At 49.2% G+C, this 23061-nt stretch overlaps 1 long non-coding RNA gene and 1 other non-coding gene across 2 annotated transcripts in view; both read right to left on the bottom strand.

Moving 5' to 3' along the window:
- Positions 1–4595: 4595 nt before the first annotated feature.
- On the bottom strand, positions 4596–4702 carry LOC147827405 (U6 spliceosomal RNA). The gene has a single exon (XR_015452591.1). It is a non-coding gene; the product is annotated as a U6 spliceosomal RNA (small nuclear RNA).
- Positions 4703–5129: 427 nt separating this feature from the next.
- Positions 5130–23061, bottom strand: part of LOC110346684 (uncharacterized) — a 34192-nt gene continuing 16260 nt past the window's right edge. The window contains exons 3-4 of the long non-coding RNA XR_002390875.2: positions 21442–21587; positions 5130–6143 (exon numbers count right to left, since the gene is read on the bottom strand). This is a non-coding gene — a long non-coding RNA (uncharacterized LOC110346684). The remainder of the gene's footprint in view (positions 6144–21441; positions 21588–23061) is intronic.

Genomic DNA, 23061 nt, shown 5'->3' with positions numbered 1-23061 from the left:
CTGGAGCAGGCTGGGATTCTCTCCACCTAAACAGGAAGGACCAGGAGGACACAGTGACTTTAGGCCTTGATAAATGTGACTGGAGGGAAATTGAGCAGTGGGAAAAGCTTGCTATATCTTCTTCCTCACATTTATCTAACCCACACTCTACTTCCTGCCTTAGCCTCGTGCACTGCCCTTTCCTCTACCTGGTCACACGGTGACTCTACCCGATGACCAACCCCTGTCCTAATTCTCTGCAGAATGCTCATTATTGATATTATTTCTTTGTTTATTTTTCTCTGACTCCTGCTTCAAAATATAAGATCCACGATAGTAGGGATTTTGGCTCTTTCATTTATCACATTTCTCATATCAACCCCCCTGACACACAGGCTCAGAGGCTGCTATCTTAATTGTCCCTAAAGGCTCTCTCACAAGGCACCTGCCCAACATGACCCCCTCAGCAGGAGGAATCTAGAGTCCTGCCTCCACCCTTCAGCACTTCCTGCCCTGGAAGATGGTTATTTCCTTCACTGCCCTATCATAATACAAAATCCTATCACATATTTGTGTTTACTTGTTTGTTTTCTGAATCTAAACTATTCTGTTCCTTGTCGATACCCTAGGGTGATCATTCTGGATAGTTTGTGGATGGGATGAAGAAACAGGAAGGGAAGAAATGAGTCTTCAGCCTCCACAACTAGGAGACAGGGGAAGACAAGGGAAAACAATTGGAGAAGAAACAAAGTTGGCTTAGAGTGACTCTGGGAGATAAACGGAACCATGAAAGATGAGGAAAGGAGGTTTACAGCATTGGGAACCTCTTCAAAGCAGCCTTCTGGTGAGGTCCATGTTTGACCTTGGGTCCCTCCGACTCCTTTTCTAGTTCCCTTTCTACTGAAGCAAGTGGCTTTCTGTTAAAAACTTCTGTACATATTCTCAGAGAATCAACACTCTTCCCCATCTGTCCAAATTCTTGCAAGGTAGTGACTGGCTGGCTATTTAAGAAGACCTCACTGAGTCCCCCGGTTTGTTTGTCTTCACAATGGTTCAATTATCCCACTGTCATGAGGCACCAGCAGCTTACACCAGCCTGGCATTTTAAAAGTTTCTCAGTGCCTTTGTGCCACAGCGAGGACTCTGGTCTCTGTCCCTCTCTGTCTCTCTGTCTCTCTCTGTCTCTCTGTCTCTCTCTCTCTCTCTCTCTGTCTCTCTCTCTCTCTCTCTCTCTCTCACCTTAACCGTGCCCTGGAGACCTGAAGAAAGAGCGAGTTTATTTTGACTGAGAGATTGTTAAACTGCAGGAGGCAAGTCAGAGTCTCTGCCAAGCTGTGACTTCCATTGCTCCCCAGGGCTGCAGCTATGGGTGCTGAGAATAGCCAAGGCTGCTTCCTGCTGGAGGAGGAAATGGCAGTTTCCTCAACTCCCGGAAGTGCTGCTTCCTCTCTGGTGCCTACCTCAATGTTCACCCATTAGACAGCCTCTTCCCTCCCCAAGCCCCCAGAGACCTGGCTTGAGCATGGAGAAGACATCCTGCTTCCCCTGAGGAAGTGGCCCAGATTGAAGCATCCAGCAGGGTATTTGAGTGGGGAGTGAGGTGGCCGAGGGGCAGGAAGGGGCTGCCAAGCAGCAGTAGTAAAGTTATCAAGTGTCCACTAAGAAGAGCGCCCCACCCACCCCTTTGTCCCCACTCCCTGTGACCTAAGTAAACTTGACAAACTCTTCCAGCCTCTGTAGTCCAAAGTCCTCCCATAGCCACTTTCTGTTTTTTAATTGACACATTCTAATTGTGTACCTATTTATGGGGTACAATGGGATAATTTGATACATGTATACAATGAGTAATCATCAAGTCAGAGTAATTAGCATTTCTGTCTTCTTACAGGTTTGTCATTTCTTGTGTTTAGAGCCTACAAACTCCTCTCTTCTAGTTCTTTACAAAATACTTAACAAGTTGTTATACTCACCTTACTGCCCTGTAAAGCACTAGAACTTATTTCTCCTCTGTAACTGTATTTTGCTACCCCATGTCTCTTCTGATTCTCAAAGACTCTGCCTCCTACATCTGCCATCTTTATTCTGGATCACATTATCCCTGACCTCCCCCAGCCAACAACAACAAAAAACTCAGTCCCTTTCTTGGTTTCTACAAGAAAATATACTCACAACACACATTCTGGGAGAAACATGGACAAGCATTGAATGGCCACAGAGCACCATAGAGTTGGCCAGGAAGTAGACACACGGAGGTTCTGGAACCAACCTCCTTGGGGCCAAATCCCACCTTATACCCTTACACTCCCGACTAGCTCTACTTTGTTGGGTGGGTCATTTAATTTCTCTGATCTCTGTTTTCCCTCTGGCTGTAGGAGGAGTGGTGTGTATCCCTTCAGGGTTGTTGGAAGACTCAATGAGATAAAGCACTCAACACAGAGAAAGCATTTTTCATAGTTTCATACTCAATAATCAGTTCATGACGATTTTACTCTGCTTCTTCCTCCCTTTCAGAAGGAGACAGACAGCTCTCCTTGGCTCTAATGAAATAATGGCTCTCCTTCTCTGCAGTCTTGCTACCCACCGGTATTCCCACTGTGGACTTTCAGCTTCTATAGGAACAGACCTCATGAGGACATTTCTCTGTGTGCTCTCTTCGTGGGGAGCTTATTTGCACAAAAGCTTCAAGCCTAAGTCTCCCCAATCGCATGAAAAACATCTGACCAGGACTAACTAAGAGACATTTTATGAAATATCTACAGCCCACACCTTCATGGGAAATGACCTCTTACTTAGAGTATAATACTTACATACAGTTTCTTTTTTCCTTTGATTTGATAGACTATTTATCTCCAAAGCTACTTAGGTTCTCAACATTTTCCTCTTCAGTGTGGTTGCTTCATACATTTTAATACAATTGAATTGTTTTGTCAAGTTATTGCATGCAATCTGGGAATCCCTTGACCTCCTAAATGATTTTTCAACTTGAATACATTAAAGTTCACCCTGTACCACCCAGTTCTACCTGTGCCTACTATGTACCCACAATTACAGTCTCATACAGAATTGTTTCATTGCTCAAAAAAAATCCCCCAAACTTCCCCTATTCAATCTTCCCAAGTCCTGGGCAAAGGCTGATCTTTTCATTGTCACTGCAGTTTTATCTTTTCTAGAGCAGCACATAGTTGAGATCATACAGTCTATACCCTTTTGAGACCCTTCCTTTTCTTAGTGATGATATGCATCTAAGATTCATCCATATCTTTGTCTAGCTAAATAGCTCGCTATTTTTTAAATCATGAAGTAATATACCATTGTGTATACACACCACAATTTGATTATACATTCACTTACTGAAAAACATGGGGAGTTCATAAGTCTTAACAACTATGAAAATAAAGCTGCTGCCAACATTATTGTGTAAGGGTTATTTGGGACCTTAGTTTTTAAATCAGTTGGAAAAATACTAGCAGTAAAACTGCATTATCTGGTGAGAATGGATTTATTTTTGTCAGACACAGCCGCACTGTCTTCTAACATAGCTCTACTAGTTTTCATTCCCAGAGCAATGAATGAGAGTTCATGTTGCTCCACACTCTGATCAGCATTTGATGTTGTTGGTGTTTGAGATTTGGGGCATTCTAATTGCTTGGAGGGACATCACACTGGTGTTTCAATTTGCAGTTCCCTAATGAGAGACCGTGCTGATCATCTTTGCATACCTCATTTGCCTTTGGTACATCTCTTGTGGTAAGGCATATGCTTTAGATCACTTCGTCTTTCTTTGTTCGTTGTTTTTTGAGACAGAGGCTCACTATGTAGTCCAGGCTGGCCTTGAACCCACAGCAATCCTCCTACCTCAGCCTCCCCAGTGCCATTTCCTCCTTTTTAAATTTCACTGTTTTCTTATTGTCTGTGTTATGCATTCTTTCCCTATTTGAGATATAAGTCTTTTATCGGATACTTTTCTCGCAAATAGTTTCTCATCCTCTGTGGCTAGTCTTTTGACCATCTTAATATTGTCTTTCACAGGGTTTTTGTTTGTTTAAATGAAGTTCCAGTTACCAATTTATTCTTTCTTGGGTCTTACCTTTGGTTTTGCATCTAATAACTCCTCACCAAACACTTTTATAAGATTTCAAACTTATTCTCTTATATACTTATCAGATCACTGTGCTCTACTTCACCGGGGGTATCTGTCACCTTGTTCTCTGAAGCACCTTTAGCCCGGTGAAAAAGCCTATGGATGAAAGAGGATAAATACACAAAAGCAGGCAAAGGCAAATACCAAATGACTGAAATTTCTTGTTCAACCTTAATACCTGTGAGGACTGGCTAACTCTTTTACTGTACAGTTGTACTTATTTTAACATAATATTATGTTATTTTTGCTGGCGTACACATTCACAGGCTCACACACACAATCACTACCACCATCATTTTGATAAAGCTGGTGCATTAGTACCCAGTGCCATGTTTATTGATGGGGTGACTTAGGATCCCTGGCACAATGACATTTCCTCCCAGAAACCTCGGTATGTCAGTCTCGAAGCAAACAGGCCTACAGCGATGGGCAAGGTCAACTGCCTGGTCCAGGGTCACATAGCTCCCAAGTGGCAGACCCAGGATTTCACTTCACAGATTTGTGTGTCATCCTTGCATAGGGGCCATGCTAATCTTGTCTGTATGGTTCCAAGTTTAATGTATGTGCTGCTGAAGCGGGCACCAGACCCAGGGTTTCAGTCCCCAGTGAGCAATTCCAAAGCCTCGCTCACAGGAAGCCCTCAAGGACCAGGGTGCCCTGGGCCCTGGGCCAGACACAGCCCACTCGAGGCTGACATCAGCCTAGTTCAAGGAGCCGAGCGGCCCTCCAGCCCTGCTGACCCGGCTTCCCAGGGCTTCACAGCCTCCTGCCTCGCACCCTATAATTTAGGCTTCCCTCTTCCTCCAAATCATAAACTACCCAAAAGAAAAAGCCACCCAAGCCATGCTTGTCTCTGAGGTGCAGGAAAGAGAGAAGGAACCAGCCTGAGGGTGACGATAAGGAACCTGAAAGAATTACCATTTTTAAATGATAAAAAAGCTTTCTGTACCCAAACAATTTTTGCTGAAACAACAATGCACACAATAAAACACACTGAGAGAACTTATAATTACAGCAAATTAAACTGTGTCACAGCGCCTACCCGGCTGTGAGAACCTTTTATTTCTTGGTGCAGGCCTGCGTGATGGCCAGGCTGGGGTGGCCACAGCTCTGAAAGCAGCAGCTTTCTGAGAGAAAGAGGTCATTCTCTCAGCACAGTGACCTTTGCCCTCCTAGCCGAGGGCTGATGGCTCCTCTGGAAAGAGTGGGAGCTGCAGGCATCTTTGTGAGGGCAGCTTTCAGAGCCCAGCGCCTGCCCTGCGAAAGGACTCATGGGATGGGATGCGTTCTTCAGACATCACCATGGGGCACACTGGTGCCCCCAACTCCAGCCTCTGAGGCCCAGTGACCTCACCGGTGTCCCTGGAGTCCAAGACCCACGTATAAGCCTCTAGGGCAGCAATGGCCAACTGTGGCCTTGGCTAACATCTCTGGGCACTTTCCTGCTGCAAGGCGAAGTGAAAGGACTCCAGGTGGGGCTGGGCAGGTGGACTCCCCTGTCGGATGGGAGAAATGACATGAGCTGAGTGTCTCATGGGCACCGGCCTTCAGAGCTGGCTGCCAGGCTTGAGGTCCCGCGCATGCCCAAAGTTTCCTCCAGATGTCTGGGAGCACAGAGTGCAGCACTCTCGGCCAGTCCTTCCCTTTTGCTGCAGCTGCTGCGAAGTCTCCACCTACTCTTGCTGCCTGGGCCTGCAGCTCTGCCCTCCCAACCTCTGAACCCCCAGAGTCTGCAGGGTGAGATTCAGGGTGACTGCTGCTCTGTCTCCCAAATGAAGCTCGGAGCCCCACTCTGATCAGTGTGGCTGAGGGACAGGGCTGGAACAACAGCTCTCCCGCCCAGGCCCAGAGGCCAGGCAACCTTGTTACTAAATCCTCCTCCTGGATTAACCCTGTGCCCAAGGATCGTCCACAGGAATGAAGAGATGAAACGGGATGGACACTTCCAGCTGAAAGTAGATGGTGCACAGCACACGGCAGTTGTCACTCTTGTCCTTCAAGTTATTTGCAGGTAGAGGCTCCCCTGAAAAGAAATGGGACAACAACAAGTTGAGTTTGTCCCAAGCTCTACCAGCTTTGTGGCCTTGTAGAAGTTACTTCACTTCTCTGGGTCTCAATTCCCAGATCAATGGAGCGCATTGTAGCAGTATGTGGAACTAAACACGCTCTGTAACCCTTGTGATCATGAGGGTGTTCATCGGTGTGTCTCATGTTCCCAACTGGACACACTGTCCGTGCTCTCAGTCTCCGAGGCCTATCTGGCTCCTGCTACAGCTAACGGGTGGCTTGAGGGCCCAGATGGACGGGCTGAGAACTGCACAGCTGAGAGTCATTTTCTGATCTGCCGGACACGGCCCTCGGCCAGGCTGCACCTCTGGCAGCTTCCTGGATCAGACCTCTAAAAGCAGCCACACACACCAGGTCCCAAACTCAAGATCCCTTCCTTTCCTGTATCTTCAGATAAACAAGCCAAATACAGTAAGAGTAACTTAAGAGATGAACCTTTTTTTCTTTTCTTCTTGTGTAAAAATTCTAGAAAGGAGCAATCTAGGGCACTAAGGTCTTTGGGAACCCAACTTCCTGGGTCTTTCTGTTCCTGCAACCTCAGCACATGCCCACCCTCAAGATCATCCCGTAGTCCAAACTGTTTCTGCAGCTCTAGCCTTGTGTCACATTCCATATTTTAAAGGAAGAGGAAAAAAGAGAGAAGAGGGTGTGGCAGGGAAGAAGGGAGGGAGGAAGAAAAAAGGGAAGAAGAAAGCACAAAAAGAGAATTTGAACCTCCATCTCTCATCTTCCTCCCTTCCCTCTTTGTCTCAAGCCTCATCACAGTTCTGCAAGCTACGTCTTGCAGCTTAAAAGGCTGAGAAATATATATATTTTTAATGGACATATTACAACTCCTGATTCATTTAAATTACTTAAGAAGAAGACTGCACCCCAGCAGGCAGCTGGCAAGCTCAGCTACAATTTCTGAGCTGATCTACAGAAAGCAACATGAGTCCTGCAGTGAAGATCCAGGCAGTTGGCAACTGTGAGGCATTGTGGGTCGGGGCATTCGTTGCTGTGTTGTTCTCCCTCTTTTGTCTGTTTTGGCTTCTTCCTACACACAGGACGTCGGCTGTGCTGCCTCACCTCCCCAAGTCCTCTCAGGGCTAACCTGGAGGGGAGACTACCAGACCAACCTTAGTGACCTGACTCTGGGGACAAGGGGTTTTTTTTTTTTTTTGGTACCTGGGATCAAACTTGGGTCCTTGTGCTTGTGCAGCAGGCAGCAAAACCACTGAGCTAAATCCCTGGCCCTGGACAAGGTTTGTTCTCACAATCCTTCGTTCATGAACTCAACAGGAATCTACTGAAGCATCTCCTGTGATGACTGAGAAGACATCCACTAAGAGAAGGTGTGCCGAATTCCATTTTAAGGGCAGGAACAAATAAATGGCCAGTTGGGAGCAGAGCACCTCACAGCATAGAGGTCCTCCGCAGAGTCATGGGAACGCTTCACAGATGGGGCTCCGGGGAGGTGCAGGTGCAAAGGTACAGGAGGAGAGCCACATGTGAAAGAGTGTATCATGTTCCGGAAGTAGTTCCCCCAAAACACTGACCATCCCTCCCACAGCGGCTCTTGTTCCTAAGCATTTTCTGCTGCCTGGTATTGTTCACTCTGCCTATTTGAGATGGGATGGATCTTGGATAGGATCCCAGCTCCGTAATATAACGATGCGAATTCAGAGCAGGGCTTCAGTGTCCTCCGCATCAGTGCCCTCTGCCATTGGAATGAGATACCGTGTATAAACCTGCCTGGCAAGGTCCTCGCCCGGGACTTCGCTTAGGACTTTGGGGCTCCCCCTCTCCCCATGCTCCCAAAACAGCCTAGTCCATTTCAGGGAGCCAGGGAGAGGAGACAGCCACAGGCAAGTGGCCTCCTAAGGAGCACAGAATGCTATTAAGAATCAGGAGAGAGAAACTATGGTGCCTGCCAAGGAGACCACACTGCTCATCCTGAAGAGCAGCTGGCCCAGAGCTCACAGCACAGGCAAAGGTCACTCCTCACGGAAAACAAACTGCCACACCATGTGGCCCTGTGACCTCTCTCTTCAAAATCCCATGACTGCGGTGCTCGCTTCCTCCCCTGGAAAATGGGAGGTGATCCCAGCCTGCAGGGCTGCTGGGCTGTAGGCTTGGGCTTGCTAGCGTTTGGCGAGGAGGAAATGCAGGCCAGTGTGAGGACAGAGCCCCTTCATGCAGCTCTGCCAGGATGGCCCTCACCCTGGGGCAGTGGGCTCCTTGTGCCTTCCCTTGGGTCCTCCTTGACCCCCAGCCTCCCTTCATTCCTTTCCCCTTCCAACCCCCCCCCCCCGCCCCAGTCCTTGACAACTGTGTCTCCACAAAGCCCTTCGGAGGAGGACACTCTTCTACACTGATCTCACAACCTCGGAGGTCCTCCGACCCAGCCCCACCACAAGCCAGTTTCTCTCCTTCTACTTTTTCACGTTGGGTCACTTTCCCACCTCACTCAGCAAGGACACCTGGCCTCCCACTTCCGCTGATCATCTCTCGGAGGGCTGTCCCTCTGCCCCCTCCACCAACTGTTTCAAACCCAGCCTCACTTTGATGCTCCAGTCAAGGCCACCCAAACTGTGTGCTCTGCTGTGACAATTTCAGTTCCCCAAAATCGCCACGCTCCAGCTCACCCTGTCTTTATCCTTCAGGCCTCGCTTTAGACACCACCTCCTTGACCCTCGCCTCCAACCCCCTTAGATCAGGTGTCGAGGCTATGAGTTCCTTTTGGACCTGTGTTTCCCCATCACAGCTCTCAACTTTGTTGAAATGAACCCAGTTTTACCTTTCTCTCCCCCTCACAACAGACTGTACAAAAACCAGAGTTTCTCTCCCATCTTCAGAGTTATGTCCCCAGTGGCAAGCACAATGTCTCCCTGGGGCAGGGGCATGAAGGATCTACCAGGGATGACCCCACCCCTCACCACTTCACTCTGCACTGACTCCTATCAGAAGCACAGCCACAAACAGTCACTTTGTTCAGTGCACACCACTTGTCCAGTGCTACTGTGGGTCACGCGGCAAGCTATCCCCTGGGCTCCAATGATGAATGAGACCAAAACTGCTCCTATCAAGAAAGTGCCAGGCTGGAGGAGGCAGGAAACGTCACCACATGGCAGGATGCAGCCATCAGCAGAAATACAACCCGCTGCTGAAATGAGGAAGGAAGGAGCCGAAGACTTTGCCTGGGAGTGTCAAGGAGGGCTTCTCAGAGTAAGTGGCAGATGCTGATAGGTCCTTTCAGAAAAGGGAGACGCTTTTCAGGTTGAAGAAAGAGGACTGGGGCAGCCAAAGTAGAGGAAGTAGCGTTCATAGATAGGGAAGAAGAAAAAGGGCCACCATACCGGGGGAAGGATGGGAAGCTGTCTAATGAGGGTAGAAAGTCCAGGAGGGGAGGAGACCACAGGGCTTCAGATGAAGGCATAAAGGTAGAGGTGAAGAGGAAGGGCCCAGCCTGCCAGGTGAGGGCCTGACCCTGTCGTGAGGGGAAGCCGTGCAGACACTTGAGCATGTAGATCAGGTCTCCAAGATCAAGTGTTAGAAAGATGACTCTGCAGACTCTCATCTCACTCGCCTTCCATCCTACTCCTTACGGACCAGTAGTTCCCAAAGTGGGGCCTGAACCAGAAGCTGTTGAAAGTGCAAACTCTGCAGCTCACTTCTGACCTGCTGGAATGAGAAACCCTGGGGTGGGGCAGGCAATCTCCACATGGTTGAGACCTCCAGGTGATGCCAGTGCGTGCTCCAGTGGAGGGGTGACCCCTGCACCCATATGCTTGCTTTAGCTCCAGAATTCTGTGGAAACACATCTAGAGTGAAGGTGCCCCATCATGGGATACTTACACTTCTCCAACAAACATTAGAGCATACCTACTGTGTAGACAGGAGGCAGGATGGGTCTTCCCTTAGGCTCCCTTTCATCTTTTGCTCAGAAGCATATGGAGGACATACCGTGTAGATTCTTGACCTTAGACACCCCCTCAGTTTGAGCACAGACTCCCTCACTGTTGCCAGAGTAGAAGCAAGGACTCCAATGGCAAAGTAAGAGAGGACAGAGCTCCGTCCTCAGTTCTGCCTGCAGGAGGTGGCAACCAGCAGAGCCTCCTAGGTGTGCATTGGTCTAGCTCCCTGCCCAGGGGTCCTACAGAAGGAGCTCCCAGCTGTAGAGGAAAGAGTGGGGGAGTTGGGGAACACAGAAAAGACCACATGTGTTTCATATTATATGCAGCATTCTTTGTGGGGTCCTCAGTGAAAAACACCCGTGGCCAACCATCCCGTTTCAGAGGGAAGGGCCTCGGGAAAGAGGACTTCAGCTGCTGGCTTTATCAAAGGTCAGAGACAAAGCAAAGGCTCTGTGCTTGTTAGAAAAACTAACTGTGCTTGGCCTTTTCATTTTAAGGATTGGGAGACCTTCCAAGGATCCGCAGATACTCAAGAAGCACCCCTGGGTTCCCAGAAAATGGCAGAAAGTGCACCATCTCTCCCACTTCCAGTCTTCCATGTGTGCTGTGTGGCATTAGAGGGTCCATCTGCTTCTCCCGTTTCTGTTTTCTCACCTCTATCCCAAGAATAACTCTAATCCCTGAAATGCCACCTGACACGGCTCTGTAAAACACATTACATCGAACAGATTCTTAGTGTTATTATATGTGGAAACGCAGAGGGAAATATTGCCGAAAAATCATCTGCTTGCATGATATAGTGGGAAGGGTATGCATTGAAAGGAATAGAGGATGGGTGTGGATTCTACCTTCACCACTCACTGGCTGTGTGGTCTCAGGTAAGTTATCTCACTTCTCCGAGCCTTACCTTTCTCATCTGCAAAAGGGGGATAGGCTGAGGGGGTAGATTAGGGGTGGAACACTTGTTCAGTCCCCAGCATCACACATAGAATGCCAGCCAGATAGATGTACTGCAAGAACTAACTCCAATGCCCTCTCTAAATGTCCTTGGCCTATAGAAAGTGCTCAGCATAAGTGAGCAGAGCAGCCCAAGGGTGTTCAGATCAGCACTATCCACCTGTCTGGGTGTGGGACATTGGAGTCTGCTCTCCTGTGGATGCCCTCTCCTTCTCTGGACTCTGTTCTTCATGCTCACAGCTCTGGCAGTTCCCACTCCCACCCCCAACCCACCAGATCCACTCCCTATTGGCTCCATGGGGTTACAGACCCATTTGTCCTCCCCTTCCCAAAGCACTGAATCTGCAAGCCAGCGAGCCAGCATGTCCCCTTCTCCTCTGGGCTCAACACCAGAGAGCCCAGCCCAGCACACAGAAAATGTCGTAGCTGACCCCCACGTTCACTCCCTTCGATGTGTCTTCATTAATTTCCAGGCCCCTGGAAGTGGTTCCCAGCACTCACTTCTTTCCTGCTAAGATCTAAGGTCCCTGGAGGAGAGATGGGAACCTCTTAATCCCCTGCAACCCAGCAGGCATGAGTGAGGAACATGGTCAAGGCAGACGGGGCACTACCATTTGCTGTTCATCTCTCGGGGACCAGCTCCTTCTAGACACCTCCTTCAAATGTCAGCTCAGGACCATGCACCTGGGCCCCTTCCTCAGCCTCCACCAGCACCAGGATCTGTTTGCATGCAATCTGCATTTCTTCTTGCAGTGCTTATAAATGCAAGTGTGATTCTTTTTCTCGTTGGTGCTGGGGATCCAACCCAGAGCCCTGCCCATAGTAGGCCAGTGCTCTAACCATGAGCCACATCCCCAGCCCCAAGTGGGTATTTAACGTCTAAGTACTTCTTCCCCGGCAAGCATCCTGGGGGTGTCTATCTCTGATGTTCCTCTCCCGTCTATCAGAGTACCTGACACACAGCAGGTGCTTAATAGATGATTGCCAGGTGAATGCATACACTCAGGATTCAGCCTCATAGCAATGCTGTGGGATAAATACCACCACTTCCGGATTTCGCAGACAAAGCAGCTCCTATGGGTTGTGTCACTTTGGATAAGACTCTAAAAGATGAAATGTCTTCCCCTAGTCACACAGTTAGTGGCTGAACTAAGATTCCAATCCAGGTTTGCACTGGGCCTCGCTACATTTGATTCATGTTCTGGTCAGCCTGGAAACAATGACAAAGGCAATTTTTCTGAAATGACAAAGCTGAAACTGTTTACCCATAATTCCCTGTCCACCCTCAGTGCAGCCTGGTTTGTACTGCACAAGAGGACTCTGAGAGCTCTGTGCAGCCCATGCAAGGCAGAGGCCAAGAGACAGAGCCCCCGCCTTGTCCCTCAAGCGCGGGACTAGATCCTCCATGGGGTCCCTCCCACCCTGTCCCCAGCAGGGCTAGACTTGGATGAAAAGTCTCAGGAGAACAAAGCCCACATTTTCCCCTGCGAAGCAGCTACTGCTGGCAGAACAATGGCCTTGCTAGGGATCAAAGGAGCTAGGCCAGGCTGGGGACAAAAGCTGAGTCCAGCTTGATAAGAATGACAACCTGCTGTCCCCTCCTTTCACAGATGACCCCTTGGAGGCCCACCCGACCTTGCCAGCATCAGATCCAAGCCCCCCCAACACACAGCAGAGCGTCTGGACCTAGCTGACGGTTCTCCCCCTGGGCCCTGTGTCCTTTCACATCCCAGGCCTTCACTGCAGGGTTTCCTCGGCCTGACCTGCCTTTTCTCTCCTTTTGCCTTAAGTACACCTACTCGCCATTCAGCGTTTTTGCCTCTCCGTGTCTCTGGGCTGTCTGATACCTGGATAGATCACATATTACTGCGTACAGTGGCGGCAGAACTGGGCTCCCGCTTCTCCTCCCAGTTCTAGCCACACTGAACTCTCAGCCCCAGCACTGGTTTCTTCTGAGGCCGCTGCCCTGGCCAGCGGTCTTCCCCTCCATCTTTGCATGCTCCTCCCTCTGTGCTCCATCTCCTCTTCTCATGGGACAGCAGTCACCACACTGCACTGGGCCATCCAGAGCCCTCTTTTAACCCAATTCCTCCTTAAAGGCCCTCCCTCCACATACAGTCACTTTTCCAAACACTGGGAGTTAGAATTTCAACGTATGAACTGAACTGGAGGGAACACTGCTCAGGCCGTAACAGAGGGAACAATGTGTATAAATGCCCCATGGGGCCTGGTGCGCTGCAGGCACTGGCTGGATGCCAGGCCTCACGTGGAGGGGTCGGTTAGATGAACAACCATCTTTCCCTCTACCCTGATGGACAATGGGGCCGGGAGGGAGCAGGAGCATGGTGCCCGACTCCCAGTCCCCCGCTGCTGCCTGGTGATCACAAAGGACACAGGAGCCTTCTCCTCCGGGACAGCAAAGAGGAGGCAACCCCAACCCCATGATATCTGGATCCTTGCTCGCTCACAGAGCTCTTATAATGTAAGTCCCCAAAATCTGCCACACCAGGAACAGGCAGAGAAGGGAGCAAGAGGTGTGTTCTTTTCAGAATAACTTGTTTACGAAGTGTTCAGCTTCTTGGGTGGCTTCTCACCATGTGAGTGAAGCAATTCCAGAAGGCTTCCTGGCCCTCTCCTCCCCTTTCCCCGCTGCCCTCCAAACTGTGAGGCCCTCAATTGTACCCTAAGGCACAGAAGACATAACTGAAGGAGCGTTGTGGATGTGACCCATTTGTCCCCAGAACACCCTCCGGTGTTTTAGGCCAGGTTACTTCCCCTGGCCACCTGCCCTGCCCTGGCTTGCCTGGGACAGCTGACCCTCCAGGAGCAGGAGATGAGGCCAGAGCATCACCTTCTCCAAGGTAAGGCTCTCATTGTGCTGTCTGCTCAATGAGATGTTAAAGAGGTTGTGGGTTGTATTATTTTGTTTAAAGATCATATCAGGACATCCTATTGGCAGCCAGGGCCTAGGCAGTTCCTAAAGACTGGCTTTGCTCAATTGTATCTGCTTCCTCTTTGACCCCAGCCAGATCAAGATAGTGATGCCGAAAGAGATGAGTGAGCAGAAGAGAGGTACTGACATAGCACTTTGGCCCTGCAAAAACAGGGAAAAAATAGCGGGTGAGTTTTGGAAAGGTGCTAACCAATCTTTAGGCCATTGAAGGTTTATTGGAGAGGAATTCTTTCTGCCCCATTATGAGCCCCATATTTTGCACTGATTTTCAAAATGATCTATGCTCATTGGAGAAAACCTGGAAAAACAGAAAAATGCAAAGATGCCTAACATATGTATACATATACATACAGACACAGTACCCACAAGCCTGTCATTTGAAGATGACTGTCATCTATGTGGGGATGTCTTACTTCAAACTTACTCCTTGCGAAGTTGAGGTCCTATTAAAGTTTTATATTTTCAGTGCTGTTTTAATTAGCATTATATCATAAGCAGTTTTTCAAGAAAAACTTAAAAACCTGCATAAGATTCCATTAAACCGATGTAATGCTGTTACAGTATCTTTTCTCCTACAGTGAATGTTCAGGTTGCTTTTATTTTCTCTTTTATTGTGAATAGTTTTTATTTCAGGGCTGTTATAAAATAATGGTACTTTGGGCATCCATTTACTTCACTCTCTTTTTTTCTAGGGAAATATCCTTAATTTTGTAGGCATTTCTTAAGACAAAACTGAGAACTAAGGAGCCACGTGAAAATCACAGGAGCCGAGGGATGAAACATAGCTAGCAAATCCAGAAATAAAATGGAGGCCACCTCTTCTGGCCTCACACCCCTTGCCCTTCCCGCCCTCCTATGCTTTGTGTCAGGAGTTGGAGAGGAGAAAGCATGGGGCACCAGGTTCCATCGTGAAGAGCTGGAGGGATCAGGCCGTCTGCACCCTTAGCAGGGAAGATTTAGAAGGCAAAGATGTCTCTTGACATCTGCCAGGCCAAGAGGCTTACGAAAAAAAGCAGGTTTGTCCTTTGTGGCCACAGAGACCAGAACTGTGACATCTGTGATATGGAAATGAACAGAAATTTTCATTCAATATAAAGAGGAAGTGTGATGCCACCCCCTCAGAGGGGATCTGACGAAGACGGACTTCAGTTTGAATCCCTACTCCGCTTCTTACAGTCGTGTGACCTTCGGCAGGTCATTTTTGCTCTATAATACTAAATCCTTTTAATTCACATTATGTAAGTTTGATCTGAGACAAGACACATTTAGTATATGGGTTGGTGTGTCAGGAGGGCTCCAGAAGTGGTTGCTATTATTTTGAACGCTAGATTATAACTGTCCAACCCTGGCTGCATTGAATGGTCAAACAGAAGTGGGATATTCACCTGTCTGGTATGTGGGGGAGGCAGACAGAGGTGATCTGTCACATTACAGGTGAAAGGGAGATGAGCTAGAGGTCCTGGAGAAATGATCCTAGAAGGACAAATGAGTTGTCCTTATGGGCCTCAATCACCTACTTTGTAAAAGGAAGACAATAACAAAGCATCCTTCACTGGGCCATTGGAAGGGAAAGAAAAGATTGGCAAAGACAAGCACTCAGAGTAACTGCACAATGTTCTGCCAGTGTCCGTTCACTTAATGATTATCAGTCCAACTCAATGATGAGTTGATTCTGCTGGAGTTACATGTATAAACGAAGTCCAGCTGCCGAAAAAACTGCTGCCATCCAGCCTCCCTACCCAGCAGTCATTGCAGTTTCTGGTGGTGCTGAAAGTACCAGGGTAGCTGGGGAACGCTCGAATTTTGCAGGGGCTGAGCGTGCTGCCTGCAGAACTATCTTCTGTCTCCCAGGAATGCCTATGGTGTTTACAGAGCAGCTGGTGCCTGGGCCAGGGCCTGAGAAGACCTGTCCCCCCAGCCCACTCACCCCTAGGAATAGGGCACTTTCTGGTTTCAGACCACGGACCCTCAGTGCAGAGCTGGGCCTGACTCATCTTCCATCAACGTCCTTGGGAAAGAAAGGTCCTAGAGAGGCAATCTTCTCTCCTCCATCTGACCTCGGCCATCCCTGTGTTTATCTCTTCATTGATCACAATAACTGAATGAGGCCCTGCACCCGGAAGCCCAGACGTTCCTGTTCCTTCCTATTCCTACCCCTTATGTGAGGCCAGACATTCCTATTCCTCACTGCATGGACTTCCATCCATCAGTAAAGAACAGGCAGAAACTGCAGTAGGGGCATAGCAGCTTCACCCCATAAATTCTGATTAGCCTGGTCCTCAGGCAATACTACCTTTCCTGCATGAAAAATTTCAAATTCAGTCTCCTGAAAGCAGAATTGGGCAGCTGCACGCTCTAAATCCAGGTAGACCTACTCTGGCAGTTACTATGTGACATACAGCCAGTGCTTGTTAGGCCATTAGCCACGCTTAAGACATAGTGAGTGTTCAGTTCCAGTGATATCATTTAGCTGTTATACTGCTGCATGATCTTGGCCAATTCTCTCTGTTTTTCTGAGCCTCCGTATCCTCATCTGCCTAGGAGAGGATCTGCAAAGGATGGCTGAGAAGGAAGGAAGAAGTTTCACACTCAGAATGCACCGGGTTCAGGCTCTACACTCACTTAGTAAGCTGTATTTCCTTAGCATGTCGTTTAGTGATGTAAGAGCTCAGAGCTCACCCTGCCTGTAAAATACAAATAATAACATGCATTTTTCAGGAAGGCTGAGGGGATGAGAGGTAATAACTGGAGGTTAGCTAGCATGACAAGCATCTATGACTATTTCTGATATCATTGGGATGGCCTCCTAACTCTGCGTGGCAGCGACCTGCACTCAGCGCCTGAACCCACTGCCCTCTTCAAAGGGTGGAAAAAAATCATTTCCAGCCAACACTGCAGAAGCAGACTGAGGAAGGTACAGTGGAGCTGTTGAGAAGCCCACAAATGAAATCAGAACCAACTCAAACCCGTGCTTTTGTCAGGGAGGTAAACATGATGCCATCTTCCCAACCACTGTCTGCCCAGAGTTAGGAGTTGAGTTTTCCTCTAAAACTGAATTCACAGAATAATTAGAATAAAATGGCCTCTAGTTTTCATTCCCTCCCCAACCACCATGTGCTCCCTGGTCACCTGTCACCTAAAAACAACTATGTCACATGACTTTCAAAGGACTTCCAGAATTTTCCACAATTTATCCTGAGAAGAGCTCTTGTTGAAATCGGAGCCTGGGCTTCAGAAATGAGTCACGTACTCTGGCTCAAGCCTGGTCCATGCTGTGAACGTCCAAGCAAATTTTCTAGAAGGAATGACTGTTACTCAGGCACTTCACAAGAAAACATGGCACAGGGCACTTCTGCAGGTTATAGCAGTGAATTCTCACAACAACCTCTCTGAGGGAAGCTTTTTGTCTCCACTTGACAGAGGGAGGACAGAGCTCCAGGCCAAGCAGACTGGCAGGGTCTCTGCACTCACTTCTAGTGTGTCAGTGGGGGAACCTAAGAACATCTCCCCACCGGAAGTATGGGACTCTGCCACACACTGTGAGGTACAAGGCAATTTTGCCCACCTCACCACATGAACTCAGCTTGAGTGTTGGTATGAGTTCTGCCCTCATCACCCTTTCTTTAGCTTTATAGCTGAGCTATAGAGGAGAGCATGATGCCTAGAACTACTATGGATTCCATGAAAATTTGCCAACTTTTCTGAGTCTGGAGTCATTACAGGTGCCCATGTGCTACGGCTCAGATACGGTTGAGTCCACTACCCTGCATGCTGCTGGCTTGGTCCTCACTGTGACAATGTTAAGAAACAGTGTGGACCTTTCTAAGGTGGGGTGTCGTGGGAGGTCCCTAGGGACACCTCCTCAGAGAGTCTATGGGACCCCAGTCTCTCTTTAGCTCAAGCTGGCAATGTGACCTCTCCCTCCCACACACGGTGGTGACATCATCTGCTGGTAGGCCCTCCCCAGGGGCCAAAGCCATGGCATCTGGCCATCCAAACTTGGACCCTGAACCTCCAGAACTGTGAGGTAAGTAAACCTCTCTTCTGTATAAAGTTAGCCTGCCTCAGGTATTCCACTGTGGTAATGAAAAACGGGACTAACATGATCCTAAAGTAAGGAGCAGGAAACTTCTGCCTAGCTTCAACTAGAGCTGGTCTCCCTGTTATGCATTCCCCAAAAATGTTTGCCTCAGAGCCCTTAGCATTACGCATACTGGGACATCGATGCTTTATCAGGATAAGAATCTGTCTTTGCACCTATCGCTGTGTCCTCAGTGTAGCTGTTTGAGATTTATGGAGTGAGCAAAGTATGAGGAGGGCTCCTACTCCTACTCACACTCATGGGAGCAGTGTATGTGCTTATGACCTGTAGTGGGAGGGAGGGAGCCAGTGGGGAAAAGCTGGGTTCCCACTGATGAAACTCGGACCAGCTGGCCAGGGTTTGCTAAGTTAGAACAGCAGTTATGAGCATCCAGGACAGCAAACGTTTTGACCACAAGGACTTGAGTTCAAGTTCCACCTCTGGCCAACCCATATTGTGTGGTGCTGGGGATGCCTGCCCTTCCCAAGTGGTGTCTTCCTCACCTGACACGTGCAGAGGTGGGACCAAAGAGCACACGACATGCTGCCTAATCTGACGTTCACATTTCTCTACTGCTAATTCCTCCTGCTCCAAAATCATAAGACATTTTGAAATAGCTGAAACTGTATCCCAAGTATTAGAGTAGTGGAGGCAGCTACTTCGGGTACAACACAAGCCAGTTGATGCCTCCAGCAGAATGGCCCAAGACAGGAAAAGCAACAGAGAGGCTTCGGATACTAGGAAGGTTGCAGAAGGGATGTGACCCCCCACACACACACACACACTCACTCACACACTCACACAATCAATCAATCAATCAAACCAATCCTGCTATCATCTAGACAAGAAAAGAAAAATTGGGAAGGGATTTGCATGTTCCATTCTATCCACTGCCTCACCCCAAGGCATCTCTTGGTTTGAAGCTGGTTCAACTGAGCACTAAATATCACCAAAACACCTGGAGTAGCAGGCAGAGTGGACACCTCTGTAATCTAGTCTATTAGGGATACTGAGGCAGGAGGATCACAATTTGGAGGTCAGCCCAAGAAACTTAGCAAGACCCTGTCTCAAAATAAAATATAAAAAGGGCTGGGGGTGTGGCATGGCGAAAGAGCACCTTACTACTGGTAGCATGTACAGGGCCCTGGCTTCAATCCTCAGTAGGGCCAGAAAAAAAAAAATGGAATGACCATGACAACAACACAATAAAAATGCAGAATTCTAGGCTCTTTGTTTGATCTAAATCCAATCTTTTTCACACAATTCTCACTGCCCCATCCCCTTTCTATGCTTATTAAATTTCAGAGCTCACTGTGTAAATGCATAGCACAGTTGAGTACCATTCGAATATACCAAGTACCTGACACAGTATAAAGAAGCATATGAAATCCCCAAGCTCTACTATTTTTGACCTTCACAGATTTTTTTTTGGTACCGGGGATTGAACTCCGGTCCTTGCGCTTGCATAGCAGGCGGCCAAACCACTGAGTTAAATCCCCAGCACGACCTTCACAAATTTTTGACCTTCAAAAATGGCGATTTCATTGGCCTCAGCCAGATCCACTGTGGACTTCCTGGTCCACAGCACAGAGGCTGAGGCTCTGAGGGATTACACTACTTGCCTGCAGCCCACACTGCTGGGGACAGGCAGGCCTGTCTGACCCACACCCCACCACCTGCCCCAGTTCCGGAATGACTTGCCACTGCTCCTCAGGCAGCGAACATTGGACACTTGGAGGTCATTTCACCACAGTGTCCTCAGTCAGGAGTCACTGCCTGTCCCTCGAGCCATGGGCTGAGGGCATGAGATTCCAGAAAGCTTTGTTTCTTGTCAGAAACTAAACTGATGTTTTTCCTGGAAGTGCTTTTGGAAGGGAGCGTGACTGCTGACTAAACACGAAGTGGTTTGCAACCCGAGTCTCTCAGAATAACGTCAGCTGACTCCTGACCAGGAAGGAGGTCCAAGGGCTGCCCCAAGGGTGGCCTGTGCGGCTGGGCCTCCAGCTCCCTTGGGAATCTGCTACCGTGGCCTCCCGGTGGCCCCTGTCTCCAGAGCCCTCAGCTCAAGGACTGAACCATGAGCGGCTACTTGCTGGAATCCCAGAGGGGGAAGCGGAACATGCAGACTCAGGTCCCCCACGGTCCTGGGCCACTGGGGGATCCAGGGGAGGGCAGCATTGTCCAGGAGAGTGTCCTGGGTCACTCTCTGAGCTCCTCTGAGACCTTCAGTGTGGTCATTCTTGTCACCATTGTAAAAAGGAGAAAACGAAGACACTGAAAAATGAATGCTTCTCCCAAGTTCACCCGGAATTTGAACCCAGGCAAGCCGATTCCAAAGGATGAGGCAGATGGGAAGACTTTGTTTCTACCCAGCACTTTGCTGGGATCCTTCCTCTCCCGTGGTGTATTCTTTATTCCTCCTACTGCTCCTCTGAGGAAGGTGTCCTTATGCCCATTTCACAGGTAACAAAACTAAGGCCCTGAGTATTGCAGTGTGTGCCAACATCACCCGGGTAACAAACAGCAGAACGATCTGGTTTGTACCTCCCACTTCACACTGCCCCTTTGACACTAAATCCCAAGGTCTGGGTCTTTTGCTAACTCTGCCAATAGGCAGTGTGTGATTTGGGGCAAATCAATTGCCTCCCTGTGCTTCCAGTTTCCTCTCTGTATCTCAAGTGTCTCCCAAGCTGACAGACGTGACCCAACAGGGGTCCCACAACCCTGCCTCCATGTCGGAGCCACACCTTGCCTCCAGACGGATCGTAAACAGATGTCAAGTTGCTGGCCCTGGAGTGGACTCGCAGAAGGAACTTGGCTCACAGATACTAAAAGAGCGGCCACCATTCACTAAGGAAAGTTGGGAGGGAGAAGCCCGTCCATGACCACCTTCACAGCCCCTCTCTGAGCACAGCGGTGATGGTGACAGTGCGGCACCTGGAGACCAGCGTGATGAGACACTAGGCTTCCCTAGAGGCATGGTGACGCTTCCCCTGTGCCTGCAATGGGGTCCGCCCTCCTCCCAGGCCACCCCTACTTTCTGCATCCTTTCTCAAGTTAGGGTTTCATGAACCCCTTGCAGAAATTCACCCTGGGGCCACCACTTAGCAACTCCCAGGAAGGAAGAAAGGGATTTGTCAGGGATCTCTTCAGCAATGAAACTCCCTGGCATGCTTTTGTACATAATAGTAAGAAAAAGAGATGTAGAATAATAAGAGTGAAAGCAGCTTTCTCTTGGTGCCAGTGGGCCAGTCCCTTTGCCTTTATTATGTTAATTCTTACACCTGGATAAAATATTTACTCTTACTCTACTGGCTGGGGTTCACCAATACCACCCCCTGAGGCTCAGAGAGGATGGGTGACTTACAGGACATCAGGTGGCTGCTAGCAGGCAGATTAGATGGCTCCAGACCTTTAAACTGGGCAGCTTCCTGCAGGAAGTGGATCCACACCCCCTTGTTCAAGGCATCCAGCCTCTGGCAGCCTTGCTTCCCCTTTCTGTAGAATGGAACCCTGTAGAGAACAAAGAACACACTAGCTCCTTCAAGACGCTACCTCCACAACCAGGCATGGGGCTCCTTGGGGTATCAGGGTATGAGCTGGGTTCTGGGGTTTGGCCGCTGAATGAGACTCTCCACAAGATGCCTTCACTGTAACACACCCCTACATGTGCACACTACCACCGCCACTAACACCGGGAACAGACGCACTTCATCAAAACGAGGCCCATTGCGTGTCATCTGCGCACACCTGGAAGTGTGGGTAAATGCCGCCCACCATTACAAAGCTTCCATAAGTTATGACAACCCTATTTATTGAAGCATGACAGCCTCATTTCCCTCCTGAGTAGCACCTCCGGGAGATGTCCCTCCAGTGGCCCCATGGAACTTGTGTGGACCATTGGATTCAGAACTTGCAACACATTGGATTTTTTTTTTAACCCTCCAGAAGCTCATGGCCTGGAAAATCCCAAAGGTGACTCAGAGATTTTCAGGGAAAGTGACCAAAGCTGCAGCTACTGGAGCTTGTGGATTCTACACCCTGCAGCCTCCACCAGGTCCCAGAGAAAGAGAAAGAAAAAGGGCCAGCACAGAATCACAGGGACAGTGGAGGGACAGGCTGCCCATCTCCAGGGGAGGGTGCCCAGCCAGGGCTCTCAGGACCTAGGTGTCACTTGTCCTCAGCTCTGTGTTGTTAGCTGTGGGTCTCTGGGTAAGTCCCTCCAAGCCCCAGGTCCTCATCCGTGAAGATGTGGATAGAATTTCTACCCTGGCTCGCTCCCTCCCAAAGCTGCTGTAATCACTAAATGGGAAAGTACAGTGTTGTGCAATGATTACCTACACAGAAGGATCCATTCATTTCCTACTTACCGATCACTCAAAAGCCTGACAAAAGTGACCACCACCACCTGGGACTGGGGAGACAAAGGTGGCCGCCCTCTCCTTCCTCCCTGGTGCTGGGCTTCCTTGGCTGGGGTCCCTCGATACTCATGGCCCGTGGACCCATGGGTGAGGGTCAGGGTCTTGAGGCACAGAGCCTGGGAAGAAGGGAGCATGGTGGCATCACAGGTTGATCAGAAGACATTCTTGTTCAGAGATTTATCGTTTATCCTGAGGCAGCGGGGTGGGGGAGCTGCTGGAGTGACACGGTGACTCTCTATTGTAGAAGGGTGACTCTGGTCATGATGTAGAGAAAAGGGAAGGAAAGTAAGGCTGGCTGGGGATGGGGAGACCTGTGAATAGGCTGCCGTAGGTGTCCAGGTGACAGGGGATGCAGCCCTGAACCATGGAATGGCACTTAGGTTAAAGAGATACAGGTCACTAGGTAAAGGCTTCCCAAACCAAAATTGCAACAGGCAGAAAGCAGGCCTGGGGGTGGAGCACTCCTGGCATGCTCAAGGCCAGGAGTTCAGTCCTCAGCATTGTCCTCTTTCTCTTCCTTGCCTGCACTGTAACACACCCTTACACACACACACACACACGACCAC

This window comes from Heterocephalus glaber, unplaced genomic scaffold (genome assembly GCF_053883595.1).
Source record: "Heterocephalus glaber isolate CG9 unplaced genomic scaffold, H.glaber_assembly_v1.0 deba00001447, whole genome shotgun sequence".
NCBI classification, from domain to species: domain Eukaryota; kingdom Metazoa; phylum Chordata; class Mammalia; order Rodentia; family Bathyergidae; genus Heterocephalus; species Heterocephalus glaber.
This window is presented reverse-complemented; position numbering and strand designations above follow the sequence as displayed.